The sequence below is a fragment of the Heterocephalus glaber genome, unplaced genomic scaffold (genome assembly GCF_053883595.1).
Source record: "Heterocephalus glaber isolate CG9 unplaced genomic scaffold, H.glaber_assembly_v1.0 deba00001472, whole genome shotgun sequence".
NCBI classification, from domain to species: domain Eukaryota; kingdom Metazoa; phylum Chordata; class Mammalia; order Rodentia; family Bathyergidae; genus Heterocephalus; species Heterocephalus glaber.
This window is the reverse complement of record NW_028258315.1, coordinates 98775010-98788203: the sequence shown is the minus strand read 5'-3', so window position 1 is coordinate 98788203 and position 13194 is coordinate 98775010. Positions and strand designations below refer to the sequence as shown.

At 47.0% G+C, this 13194-nt stretch overlaps 1 long non-coding RNA gene across 4 annotated transcripts in view; it reads right to left on the bottom strand.

The window, feature by feature from the left end:
* LOC110347071 (uncharacterized) overlaps positions 1–13194 on the bottom strand; it is a 225257-nt gene that overhangs the window by 93878 nt on the left and 118185 nt on the right. For all 4 annotated transcript variants that reach the window (XR_015439225.1, XR_015439224.1, XR_015439223.1 and 1 more), the window contains exon 4: positions 8037–8135. This is a non-coding gene — a long non-coding RNA (uncharacterized LOC110347071). The remainder of the gene's footprint in view (positions 1–8036; positions 8136–13194) is intronic.

Genomic DNA, 13194 nt, shown 5'->3' with positions numbered 1-13194 from the left:
TTCTCCACCACAAAATATTTGAAGATACTAAACTGCACACCATTCCTGGGGTTTTTACAGATACGGAGGAATCTGGACTGAAAAGACAGAGAAGGGAAAGGCTGCTGGGTTTTACTAGGAACCTCCTGTTTGCCCAGCATGGGCAGACACATGGATACCTCTTTAGAAAGGACCGGAAGAGACGGGGCTGCAGCTCCACTTGGCAAACAAGGGAACCAAGATCCCTAAGAAGCGAAGTGTCTTCACAGACCACGTGGCCAGCAGCCAGAAGGTGGAATTCAAAACTGCTACCTCCTGTCTTTACAGTCTCAGCACTGGGTCTACTGTGAGAGATGAGAGTTTGAGCGGACATTTTTCTAAGAGATCACTTGTATTAGAAACTATCTAAACGTCCAATGAAAGTTACCATTAAGTATTCCATATTCACCCATACAATAGTATGTAGCACTAAAGACGTATTCAGAAAGCATTGAATGACACATGAATTACATTTACTGTAACTAGGTTACATACCAAGTCACAAATGAACACTCAGCAATGTCTCTCCATGTAATCTGTACATGTATATGCACATGTGCATGAGCGCACACACACACACACACACAACTCAGGTGACAGAGAAAGGCACACGTTCTGTCTTATCTTTCCATGAAAGTGATCATTTATTATTTTTATAATCACAAAAGGCAATCCAAAGAAAACTTAATTTGAAGTATAGTTTACGGATGTCCATACTGTCTTCTAAAGAACAGAATAAGGTGGCTAGAACGGAGCCTGGCACTATTACTTTATAATGAGGGGGGACTAAGGCTCAAATCGGTGCAGCCTAAACATAACCTGGAGCTGGCACAAAATTGGTGGCAACGTTGTAACACACGGTATTGTCTTTTATTTTTCTTTTCAGGTGCCTCATAGAGGGATAAAGCTTTACCTGGAAGAGAAATGTTCTCACCCTGAAAGCTATGGTTTGAATCTCTGCTCTCACCAGGACACGTGAAAACAGAGGCAGGGAACAGTAGACAGACATGTGCCCAGGCCCTGCAAGCTCTCCGCGCCCGCCCTTCGGCACATGCTCTCCGCGGAGACACGGACAGAAGACTTCCAGGCGCACTCGGCATAGACACGGAAATCGGAAGAGAGTCCAGCCTCCGTCTCCGCGAGGAAGCTGCTGAGGGAGCCTCTGCACTGGGGCCTTCCCTCCCCACTGCCCTTCTGCAGCCGCAGGCAGCAGAACACAGACCCAGAGGGCCCGACTCTCAGCAGAGCCCACAGGAGAGCCGCTTTCTGGCAAAGGCTGCCACGGGTGCACGTCAGCTTCTAGGGAATATTCAAATATGTGCACGTTTGTTTCCTAATTGCCATAAATATTTACACTGTCCTTATCAGTAGATGATATTATATATTTATTTAGGACTATCATTTACAGTACTCCTCTCCCCTAATTAGGAAATGGAACAGCTATTTGGCACTTAAAAGAACATGACATGAGCCTTTGACTGGTCACTTAAACTGGGAAAAGATTAGAAGTATTTACTTTAGGGCTTCTAAAGTGGGGCTGGTCAATTCCAGGCAGAAGGAAGATTATTTTCTAGGAACCTCCTGGCCTGACGGATGGTAGATATGTGTGAACAGTGATGGATGGGAACACAGTTATTTGAGATGAAATGAAGTTTGTCACCAGTTTAAATAGAACTGGGCAGTCGCAGAGCTGCTGTTTCCATGTGAACCGTGCTATAATTTGGTCACAATCCTTGCTGTTGAGCAAGATAACTGCCAATTGGGTCACAAGGTTTGCCTTGATTCACTAACTTTTTTGCTAGTTAGTGACTCCAGGGAAAATTTTCCAAAACTGACTGCTTATTCCAAAAGGGGGAAAAATATCTCTCTTATTTTTTTCATTAATTCAAAGTATAAAACCATAAAAACAAGATGTCTAATTTTTAAATGGTTAATTTGAATTATATTATATGGCATACAAATAAGGTTAATAAAAGACAAAATGAGTTTTTTATTTACTTAAACTGGAGATAAAGCTAACATTGTATTTACAGACAGGAACTATAAAATATCTGATGAATACTAGCTTTTTCTGGCTCTGCCCACATAAAAAAATGTATTGTTTACATGAAAAAGTGACTACACTTTAAGGGCAAAAAACTTAAAAGTGAGTTCACTCTTAGTATAACCATGTTAATACAAGAGGAAATAGCTGTGTTTACTGATACCATAGTTAACCATGCATGGAGTTTAATTTAAAAATCATACATGAAAAGTTTATTGTATATAAAACGTGGTTGGTTAAAAAATTTCCCAGAACAGCAGATTTAGATAGATTAGTACAGCATAGTGTTCCAATCCACATCATTATCAAATTGTCTCAGATTATCTTCGTGGGGAAATGGTTTTGCACCCAGTGGTAAAATACAGTTTGAGGACTCTACTTTGAAGGGTGGAGGGCTGCATGTGGAGTGTGGAAATAACTCACTACTTTGGTTCATGGTATTAGACATTTTTGAGTAACAGCCAAAGGGTTCTTGTCGGTTTCAGGAATTTACTGAGTACACGCTTTCACTTTTCAGAACTGGGGCTGGAATCCAACCCTTAACAGAATGAGATCGCAAATCTGTGTCATGGACCCCAGAAATGGCTTGAGAGCTCTTTTCAAAACGTCTCCACAGTAGAAATGCTCAAAAGAGTCAATAAAAGTAAACTTTGGGGCCAAGCAATGAGGGTGAGAAAGTGACCACTTGAATCTTGCCAACAGAAAAGAGAAGCACGTCGGACTTCAAACAGCGATGGGGACCCCATGCCTGGGTGCGGCCTGGCGGTCACGCCAGGGCCTCCATGTCAATGGTCCTGGGCCAAAGGCCGGGCTCTTGTGGAGTCTGTGACCCGGAAGAAATCCTGCAGTTTCTCTCAAATGCACTTTTGTGCGCAGTGACTACCCTAGCACCATATGCCTCCCTTGATAGGTAGCATTTAGTAACTCTAAAGTCATGTTTATTTCTGTGATTCTCTGCTTAATATTTGTTCCTCTTTTCAACATTCAGTTCCTTTAAGCGAAGGGCCCTTGTCATCCTTCTATCCCAAGCATGGATCACAAGCCTGATACACAGTAAGTTCTCAGTGCCGATGTGCTGCAGAGGACCTTATGGCATTGGAAAATTGTGAAAAGCAAATGCAACTGATTCTGGTATTGTTTAGCGCTGTCTGCACGGAACAAGTCTTCAATGTATACGAGGTATCGTTTTCATCATCATTTGCATGACTGCAGTTAGATAAATATTATAAATAAATTTAAATAAATTTATAAATGCCGGACTCTTTTGGGATAAGGGTCACCGGGGAACTCAAACTTGGAGACTAACTCACAGCACATTATTAGTTCAACGTGCAGTGGTCGGGGCTGGGAAATCACTGTTGCCCGGCCTCCAAAGGGAATGACAATTCATCAATGCATAACAAAAGTTACCATTTTTCCAGAGGTCAGGATGTACTGAAGTCAAATTCTTGGAGCAGCAGAATTAACAGTCAGAAGGTTGTTTGTGACCTCCGAATCATAACAAAGGTCATCTTCTCTACTCCTTGCAGCCTTGCAGGTATAGGACCCAGGCCAGAGCCCCACCTTGCTCCCACCATTAACTGCAGTGTGCTGTGGCTGGAAAGTCTGACCCACCACAGAGGGGACCCTCTCTCCCTCTCTACCCCTATAGAAAAAAAGAAATACACCAGCAGAATGTCCCACCGCTGCCTAACATGAGTTTCAAAATGCAAAGAACTTAGTGATTATTTCCTTAAATCCAACACCAATTTTATAGACAAAGAAAGTGAGTCTCCAATAAGTGACCTTCTCAGGGAAACCTGATAGACAGTGATGCAGCAAGGACCCGACTCTGGTTCACCAACTTCTAGTCATTCGTGTTTGCTATGCTGCTCTATCTAATACTCCCTATTGTCATCTGAAAAACGCCTCTACCCCAGTGTTATTCACACCCTTACCCTAGAGCCTGTAAATGAGCCTTGCCTGAAAAAATGTCTCTGTGGGTGTGATTAAATTAAGGATCCTGAATTAAATGCAATCACAGGAGCCCTTACAAGATGTGGACAAAGGGTGATCAGGAGCACAGGGAGAGCGATGCGAAGGTGCAGCAAAGAGAGATTTCACAATGCCAGCCTAGACAGCTGGTGTGTTCAGGCCCTAGATCAAGGCCTGCCAGCATCACCGGAAGCAGAAAGAGATTAGGAGCCCCATGCGGCCCTGGCAACGCCTCGATTTTGGCCCAGTGATTCCTGTTTCAGGCTGTTGGTTTCCAGAGCTGGCAGACAATGAACTCCTGCTGTGGTGAGCACCGAGGTGAGGGGAAGTTGGCACAGCAACCACAGGAAGCGGATGCAGGTAAGAAAGCAAATGCCAAACTTTCCTGTTTAACAAATTCATAGGCACAGAGCAGAACCACAGGGCAGGATATTTCATACACAGATTGTCCTGGAAACATCGAATAACTTTTCCCCAAAAATTCTTTTTTGTTTAGTGCAAATGTCTCAGAGTTAACTGGACTATAATGTGTCTTGTATTTTACATACATTTAGAAGGGATTCTTGATGACAAAAATTTAGATGCCTTTAAAAGATACTTTTGTCTTATAATAATGTCTGTAAAGATTATCATTTGGTGTATCACATTTGCAAAACACTTTGCATATCATATTGATGGCATTAGCACCGGTTTTTCCAGAGAGCAAGTTCCAAGCATCTCTCCAAATCCGAACATGCTCCCTTTGGGGCAATGACACTCCAAACGGCCCCACTGCCTTTCGCTCCTCACCTCTCTGTGCACAGGTTCAAATCTGTTGCATAATCTTGGCTCCTCTGTAATTGGTTGGTATTTTTTTTTAACCTCAAACAAACATCTCTTTTTAAGCTTAAATCTTGGATATGTGCCAACTAGCATTCCAAAGGATTCAATAGTATTGTTGGCAATTAATAAGCTGCCCTAGCTTTAATTAAAACTAAACATCAGGATAAAAAAGAGTATTTGTTGCTAAGATGGATGCTTTTCTACATACATTTTAATTGAGGGTAGAATTTTTTATTGACCAAATAGTGTTGACCTAACTGAATGTATCTGTGATCGTTAATAGGTCACATATTTCTAGCATTAGCTTCCAGTAGCCACTGAGTTTCATCTTCTGGAAATTTGTGTGAGTATGTGTAGCAGAAGTTCCCATGTGGTAAAATACAGGGCACAAAGTTGCTACAGTGTGTACAATGAACTCACTAATAAAAATTAAATATCATAATTAAGTTCAAGTACCGGCTCGTCAGCTATTCTATCAAATAAATCAATAGACAAAAACTCAGCATCCATCATTAGAGCAAGGAGAAAATATTCCCAAGCAGCAGGAAAGGAACTGAAAGTCATATTCTCTTAAAGGATAGCAAGAATCGTGTTAGTTAACCGCTAGAAAATGCCATTCTATGGGTCACAATGGCAGAATGTTACACATTTTCTGTAATTTATTTTTTATTTATTTATTTATTTTTGGTACCAGGGGGGATCGAACTTGGGTCCTTGCGCTTGCATAGCAGGCGGCGAAACCACTGAGCTAAATCCCCGGCCCCATTTTCTGTAATTTAATTGAGTAGTTCCCTTGGAACCTCTTGTTCTGAGTAGAAAACCTCTCTGTTCCCAGGGATGCCATGAACCCTTGACTCTTATCATTTCCTCCTCCGGGTCCCTTTGACCAATTTACCTTTCACAGGCCTAGCAGACTTGTTCTTGAAGGATCGCGTGTTGGTACTTGAAGAAATGAGTATAGAATTATATTATTTATCACAAAATGGGTTTTTGGTTTCCAGAATGGTTGATTGTCCATGTGGAACAATTCAGTGCTTAAATATAAAAAAAAACTTAGAGGAGACCGCGCGTGAGCCTCGGGCACAGCCCATGGCCGGGTGCCCACCCTGCCCGCCGCCTTGCCTGGGCCCTCAGACTCACCTCAGCCTCTGACCGCGGGAAGGCAGAGGGTGCGCGGCGCCGGGGAGTGCAGCCTCCTGACAGCCACGAGAGCCAAAGGCTCCCCTCTCCGCGGCCACCCGCCCGGCTAAGGTGGCCCTCGGAGGCCCCTGTGATCCCGGATGTCGGTGAGGCAAAGCCCCTCAGGGAAACAGTGGCGGAGTCCTCGGTGAGACGAGAGCTTAATGCAGGAGTAGCTGAAGGGGGAGCCGGGGGGGTTGGAGAGCCAGGGCGCCCTCGCGTAGCACCAGGGGCCTGGGGTACCAAGGCACCATGCGCTCTGCTTGCCAGGCCTTCGGAGTAAGAGGAAGGAGCAGCTACAGGTGCGAGGGAAGGAGAGGACAGAATGAAGGAGGGTGGAGCAGAGTCTGTCTGACAAGAATGGACAACTGCACAGGAAGGGAATTTTGGAGGTAGAAATCCCAAAGCGATCCTCTTCCTTCCCTCCATGTCCTGTGGTCTCCTACTGCTCTGAACCTCCATAGGCAGAGGGCAGGAGAACCACTCCCTGCCGTCTTGGAAGGCCAGCTCGGGGCTCTGGGGCAAGGGTGCAGAGGGGACCTTACAGCCTGCGAAGCCAGCAGGGCCCGCAGGGTCAAGGTGGGGCTGCGGGTGGCCTCCTGGCTGGCCAGTTCCACACTGCCTTTCTAGGGACGGAGAGGGTGTCGCCCTGGGGAAGGGAACACAGCGTGGCCAGTACAGTAGCTGGTGAGCGTCTGTGTATTCCAGGTGCCTCTGTGGGCCGCTGGCAGGAGCGGACTCAGTTGGTGCTCACAAAGGGGCCATGCGGCAGGTCGACACCACCGCCCTGTGATGCGACTGCGGAGGCTGCAACGCCCAGGCTATTTCTCTAATGTCACATACCCGGCAGGTAGCCGAGCTGGGATGCACACCAAGAATGGCTGGTCTCAGGTCCCTGCTGACTCCGCACTGCACCTCACGTGTCCGTGCAGACACGTTAACTGAGAGCTGGAGGCTGCCTCCGTGAGTGTTGAGTAATCTGCATGCACGCCGACGCAGAGCAGCAGTTCAGCAGTCAGAAGTGTCATGTCTGCACCAACCTGCGTGCCCACAGCCCGAGGTCTAACATCCTCCAGGGGTGCGGCCCCTGGGGGCCTCAGAGTGTGTCTGCTCACTGTCCCCTCTGCCTCGAATGTCTCCTCTGTCACTGTCACTGATCAAAAGCTTCATATGCTGCTAGGCCCAAAAGATGACATCCTTTGTAAAACACCCGCACTGACCCTAAGTTTCTTCAAATTAATGGTTTCCTGTCCTTTTTTTCTTTAACAATAGCCAAGTTCATTTGAAAAAGTGAAAGTGAAGAGTGAGGGAGAAACTGGCTCTGCAGAGCGAGCTTGGGCCGAGTGAAAGAGAAAACAGCGAGGTGAAATATGCCTCGGAGGACGAAGCATTCAGACGGCCACCACACTAGCCTGGCTTCCGTCTTTGTTCTCCAAATAGCTCGTTGGGAACTCCGGTTATTCAGTTTTTCTGACAGTAAATCGTGCATTCTCCTTCCTCAGCCTGTGCTCTAGGCATTTGGGGGTTCGCCTTCACTGCCTCTCTTCCTTGGGTGTCTGGATTCCCCTTGGGAGCAGCCCTCCACACACTCCATCCCTGTGCGGGGAGAGAGCTGCCTCCCTCTTGACCCAGTCAGGCATGTGAGTGAGGCCAGAGCAGCCAGGGAACCAGCTCCTCCTGGACTCAGGGCCAGGGATGGGTCCACAGCCAGCCCGCCTTCCTCAAGGGAGCTGGCCGAGTGGGGTTGTGGGAAGGAAGCTTTGCTTTCGTAAAAACTGTGAACCAACTGATATAAAACCTGAGCCCCGTCCAGAGAAGGTCTGTGTGGGAGTGAAGCAGACCCAGTGGAAATCAGAGTAAAAAGACGCAAAGGGCAAAATTTTAATGCTATTTGCTGGAACCACTTGGTTTAGCCAGGTTTACTCCAGTTTTTACAAGTCACAGCTGATACCTTTCAGTTTTCTGATACTTCCAATGAAAAATTCCTAACTACACCTACCTAATTCAGCATCCGGCCTCGTGGAGATTCTCAGAAGACACTCCTGCAGCTGACTATGTGGAGTCTTCGCAGGTCACCATTTGTCCACATGTCAAGGTCCTGAGGACAAAGTCAAAATCAGGCAGGGAACTAAGTCATCATCCCTCTGTTCTGGTTCTAAGACAGTACTGTCCTTGGTGTGTGTTCGCTGAATGGGACTACGTGTTCTAGCACAGGACACAGTCTGGGGGATGCTCTGCAGCGTGATAGCGCCCGAGGTGGACAGGCCCCTGCCTGACTCCGGGCACTGGACCCTGGTGAAGGCCTGCTGGTTTGCTCACCCCGTCTGCCAGTGGTGTCTGAGGGTAGAAAGTGTTTGAGAGCCTGACAGTGTAGGGAAAATAAGACTGAGGTTTCCTTTCTATGTGCTAGTACTGTCCCTTATCTAAGCTCAGTTTTCTTCGACGTTCCCCTCCAGTGTGGGAGATACTTCTTGGTGTATCTGAGGGTCCTAGGCCCACTCTCTCACTTTCCACCTAGCCTGAAGCAGCAGAGTAGCAGAAGCCATGCCTGAGCACGCCACAACACCACAACCGGCAGGACCAGGGAGGGAACTGTGAGTGGCTGGGTCACCCTTTCCCCCCAGTCTGGAAGTAGAGCAGGGATCGAGACCAGAACTGAGTCCCTCCTTCCACGTGGCTGGAACTACACACTCGGCCCTGGGAGCTGTGGGTGGGCATCTTTCCACACCATGTGGAAGAGCGCAGAAAATGTGTCTGCTGAGACAAAGAGATGCAGTGGATATGCAGATGGAGGCAGAGCCAGAAGGCATGTGCCCCGTGCTGCTGGTGTCTCTGCACTGCCTTTGTAAGCTTTTCTGAGCATGCACTGCACTCTCTCAACTCACTGCAGCATCTCTGCATCTTTACTCTACATCTCCTTCTCCTTCTTTTTAACAGATGGGTGTCTCACTATATGGCCCAGGCTGCTCTCAAATTCCTGGCTCAAGGGACCCTCCTGCACCAGCTTCCTGCGTAGCTGCGACTCAGCACATGCCACTGTGCTGGCAAATCCTCACTTTCTGATTAAAGCCAACCCAAGTTAATGTCTGTTCTGGGCAACAACAAGGACACCAATGATAAAAAAGCAACTTAAACGTCGGCCGAGAGATCTAAGATGGACAATTACCCAGGTGAGAAGAAATATCCTGGTTAAGGGGACACAAAACAATAGCCAGTCATCGGGCATGGCAGTAGTCATTGCAAAACCTCTCTCAGCTCTGAGAAGAGAGACGCAGCCTCTCCCACAGCCAGCTGTGCAGAACTGAGGCAGCAGGGACCTGCTGCAGTCACACAGTGGCCGGGAGTGAGTTCCTTCCTGCAGTTTTCAGCCTACAGCTGAGCCATGAAATGCTGTCCCAGGTGAAAATGCCTTTCCAGGCCCCATCTCATGCCTCCATAAAGACATCTGCGTAAGAGAGACTCCACGCTGAGCGTGTCATGTCTACATCATCACTGACACGTACGCAAGTATTCAGATGGCCAATTAAGTCACTGTCCCTTACAAGCACAGGGCACACCTGGTGGCTTGACAGCCCTGTCCAGCCTCAGCACAGCTGGAATTTCCCAGCCTGGCTCATTAAGGAAAGGCAGGCATAATTATTGTGTCAAAACACATTAATGCACTTTATTCTGCCATTGCAGTGGCCTGTTGGCATTTGATGAAACTGAAGAGATTTGGAGTTATGAAATCAACATTTCCTGCTTGTCTTTGTTTCAAAAATATATCCAGCATAAATGTGCACGAGGAATGTCATTTCAACTTCTGGCCAACTCTTCCTCAACCTGTGAATGAATTGGCACCAGCATCAAAAAATCTACCTCTGCTCCTTTTTTTCTTGGCTACTTGATGAGCAAATTAGCTATTCAGAGAGAGGAACAATAGAAAATGTGTCCCTTTCTATCCTCAAAAAAAGAGATGACCTTTGTCTTACTTTAATTGCAAGTTCATTAGCCACAGTATTGGACATCCTTTAAAAAATCTGCATGAAAGTATAAACATCACATTAATAACATCTGCAGATGATACTAAATTGGGCAGTGTCGCTTCTGTTGTTAAAGATGATAGTGCATCAGGTTGCCAGATTCAACAATAGCATCAGTGAGGGAGACAGATGAAGTAGAGAAAGTTATGTTCATGGGGAAAAGAAAAGGAGCTATGAAAAATTAAAGTGGATCTAAAACCCAGATGGAGCCTGCCCATGGACTTGAGAACTCGTCAGACCAGCATGGACAGTGCAGACGCCGATCCTGTGCAGGAGGAATGAGGGAGCAGTTATTTTTAGCTCCACAAGCAGAGGCATTGTGCCTCAGAACAGTTAGTCTTTTCTTCCCAACTTTAATGAGACTGCCTGCACCTGGCACAGGGGGTGCAGTTCTGGAACAGCACCAGAAGGATGTACAAAAAAACTTATATGTAAAAATTTAGGATTTTTTTAAAGAAAGAAATACAGCCATTTTATTTTTTAGTAACTCCTAACAATATCTTAGCTGCTTTTGTTGATTTGGCTCATACTTGAATATATATGAATGACATTTGGATGTCTAGTAAGGTACTTCCAAAATAAGTATTTTCAAGCCCAAACTCTGGTCTGCTCCCTGGCACTCCCAGCAAGCCTACCCTTTCCTCAGCCTCTCTGGTCTCCGCTCTTGCAACTGCACTCCTGCCCCCCCATTACTCAAATTTTACAGCAATCCTTGACTCCATTCTTGCTGTTACACCGCACGTCCATATACAATCAATTCCTGTTGGATCTAGCTTCACAGCAGGTGGAGAATCTGACCTGTGTCACCACCTCCACTGCCAGCACACGGGCCCAACTGCGTCACCTCTGCTCTCCATGGCCTCTGCTGGCTCCCTGGTCAGGGCTGCCCTGGCCAGGGAGACCCGAGGAAGCTGGCCCACCGGGCCTCGGACCCGTCTTCCGTCTTGGCCTGTTCTTTCGCCTCCAGCTCACTGGCTTCCTTGCCCTCCTGTGATATGCCAGGAAAGCTGCACTCGAGACTGCGTGCCAGCAGTGCCTGCCATGTGGTGCACGCTGCACTCCAGGTCACCCTTGGGGGAGGCCGTCCCCGACTGCTCCAATAAAAATCTAAACCCGCAGACCGTCTTCTTCCCTGCCTGATCTTTCTTCACTGCACTTACTATTACTGAAAACACTTTCTATTTTATTAATCTGTGGTCTCTTCTCTGATGTGTAAGCCTGAGTATATGTGCCTGCCATCGTCCACGTTGTCTGTTTTATTCTCACACCTACAACAACAGTGCCAAGTGCCCAGGAGCCCCAGGAATGTTTTCCTGGAAACATGAATACAGCGTGGTCCCTACTGGCAGTGCTAACTTTCATAGTCAAAATACTTGACGGGAGTTAGGAAATTCTAAAATATACTTAAGCTCAAATCCAGAGAGTACCTCTTAAATCTCTGGCAGAGCTGGGCGCTCTGCAAAGTAACTCCCTTCGTCCGTAGTGCAGTCACCTCCACCCCGAGGCTCGGGAGCATTTTCTACCCCAGCACTAGGTCCAGCAAGGATGCTGCTCCACTGTCATTTCTAAGTGGAGGAAACAGGTTTCCAGAAGTGCGCGAGGCCTAAGGCAAAAGGACCTCTGAAAACCTCAGCAGTGAGGAGAGAGCTCGTCCTGCGAAGACAGCGGAAGGGACACTGAGGAGGACCTGCCGGACTCCCCCTGAGCCCTCCTCGCCTGCGGGGCCCCAGCCGCCTCGGAGCGGGCAGTGTCTGTCACGAAGGTGGGGAGATCGCTGTCACGTGGGTGGCTTGGCAGGCGCAGCTTCGGTTCTCCCAGACCGAGCTGGTGCCAGGCCCCATGTTCTCATGTACCAGGCATCCTCCAGCTTTCTGGCTCAGGTCCCTTAAACCCCAAAACATAAGGCAGGCCGCAAAGCGCTGGTGTGTATTGTGCCTCTCGGTATTCACTGCATTCAAAGTTAGAACCATGTGAAATATTTCTTCACAAAATTATTTAAAAATAACTTACAAACTTAATTATGTTAGCATAAATAACATATTTTAAGGAGAAATAATTATATTTTCCAAAATACAAAACGGTAAAAAGAATAACTCTCTACATATAATATCCAACTTAATAGAAAAGAGCTTGATTATCCGGTCTGCTTCTGGCTTCAGTCACCGAAGATGGGTTGTTTGGGTTGAGGTATGAAGAAAGTACAGTTTCACCAGGGACGTAATTGGAAAACAAGAATAGTTTAGTAACTTTTTAACACATTGCAATTGTTCTTCTTTAATAGTGCACAAAAGTTGACGCAGGAAGGTTAGTTGTAATGCGGAATCTGTAACCACAGCTATGAACTTTTCTTACTCTTGAGTAAAACCTGTGGGTCCAATTTGTATTTTCAGCAGTTCTCTTGCCCATGCATGACATTTTAAGGGTTATGCAGTGGGCATTTGGAAGATATCGGTCCAGTGATTTTTGGAGATCCTCCTCCCAGTTTTTTTGAAGTCTGATAATGTCACCATTTTTACCCTTAAAACGCCTTAACAGCTAGAAGGCTGGCAAGCTCAAGTTTTTCCTTCATTTTTGCTTGAAAGCTTGAATCGTATCACTGGCAACAATTACTTCTGGGTTATTGTTTCAAAGGCCTCTGTGGTCACTGATATACCATCAGTTTCTAGATGTTGGCTTCCACTTGTAGATAACGTTTTCATTTTCTGGAACTTTATTTGCGTGAGTGTGCTCAGAAGAAATCCTCGTGGGCGATGTGCCTGGGGGAAGCTACTTCGGTGCAGCTTAGCATCACTAATGAGACTTAGATGTTCTGCTGAGGCTTGGACAGCTTTCCTCGCCCCCGCTCACTGCCAGTGTCGTGGCAGTGCAGTGAGGTGAGCAGTGTCAGTGAGCTCCAGGCTGCTTGCCCCCCGAGGCTCTGCTTCCACGAGAGACCCACAGACTGCGCCCTGAGCACCGCTGCCCTCCGCAGAAACACCTCCTTCCCAGCCAGGCCCCTTGCTCTCTCCAAGCTTCAGTTCCGCCGCCGCCAGATCAAGGTGTTAACGTTAAACTCCGACCCTGCAAAAGCTGTCTTGACAATTTGAAGCAAGCATGCGATAGGTTCTTGGCAGAGCATCTGGCACCCAGAATGCT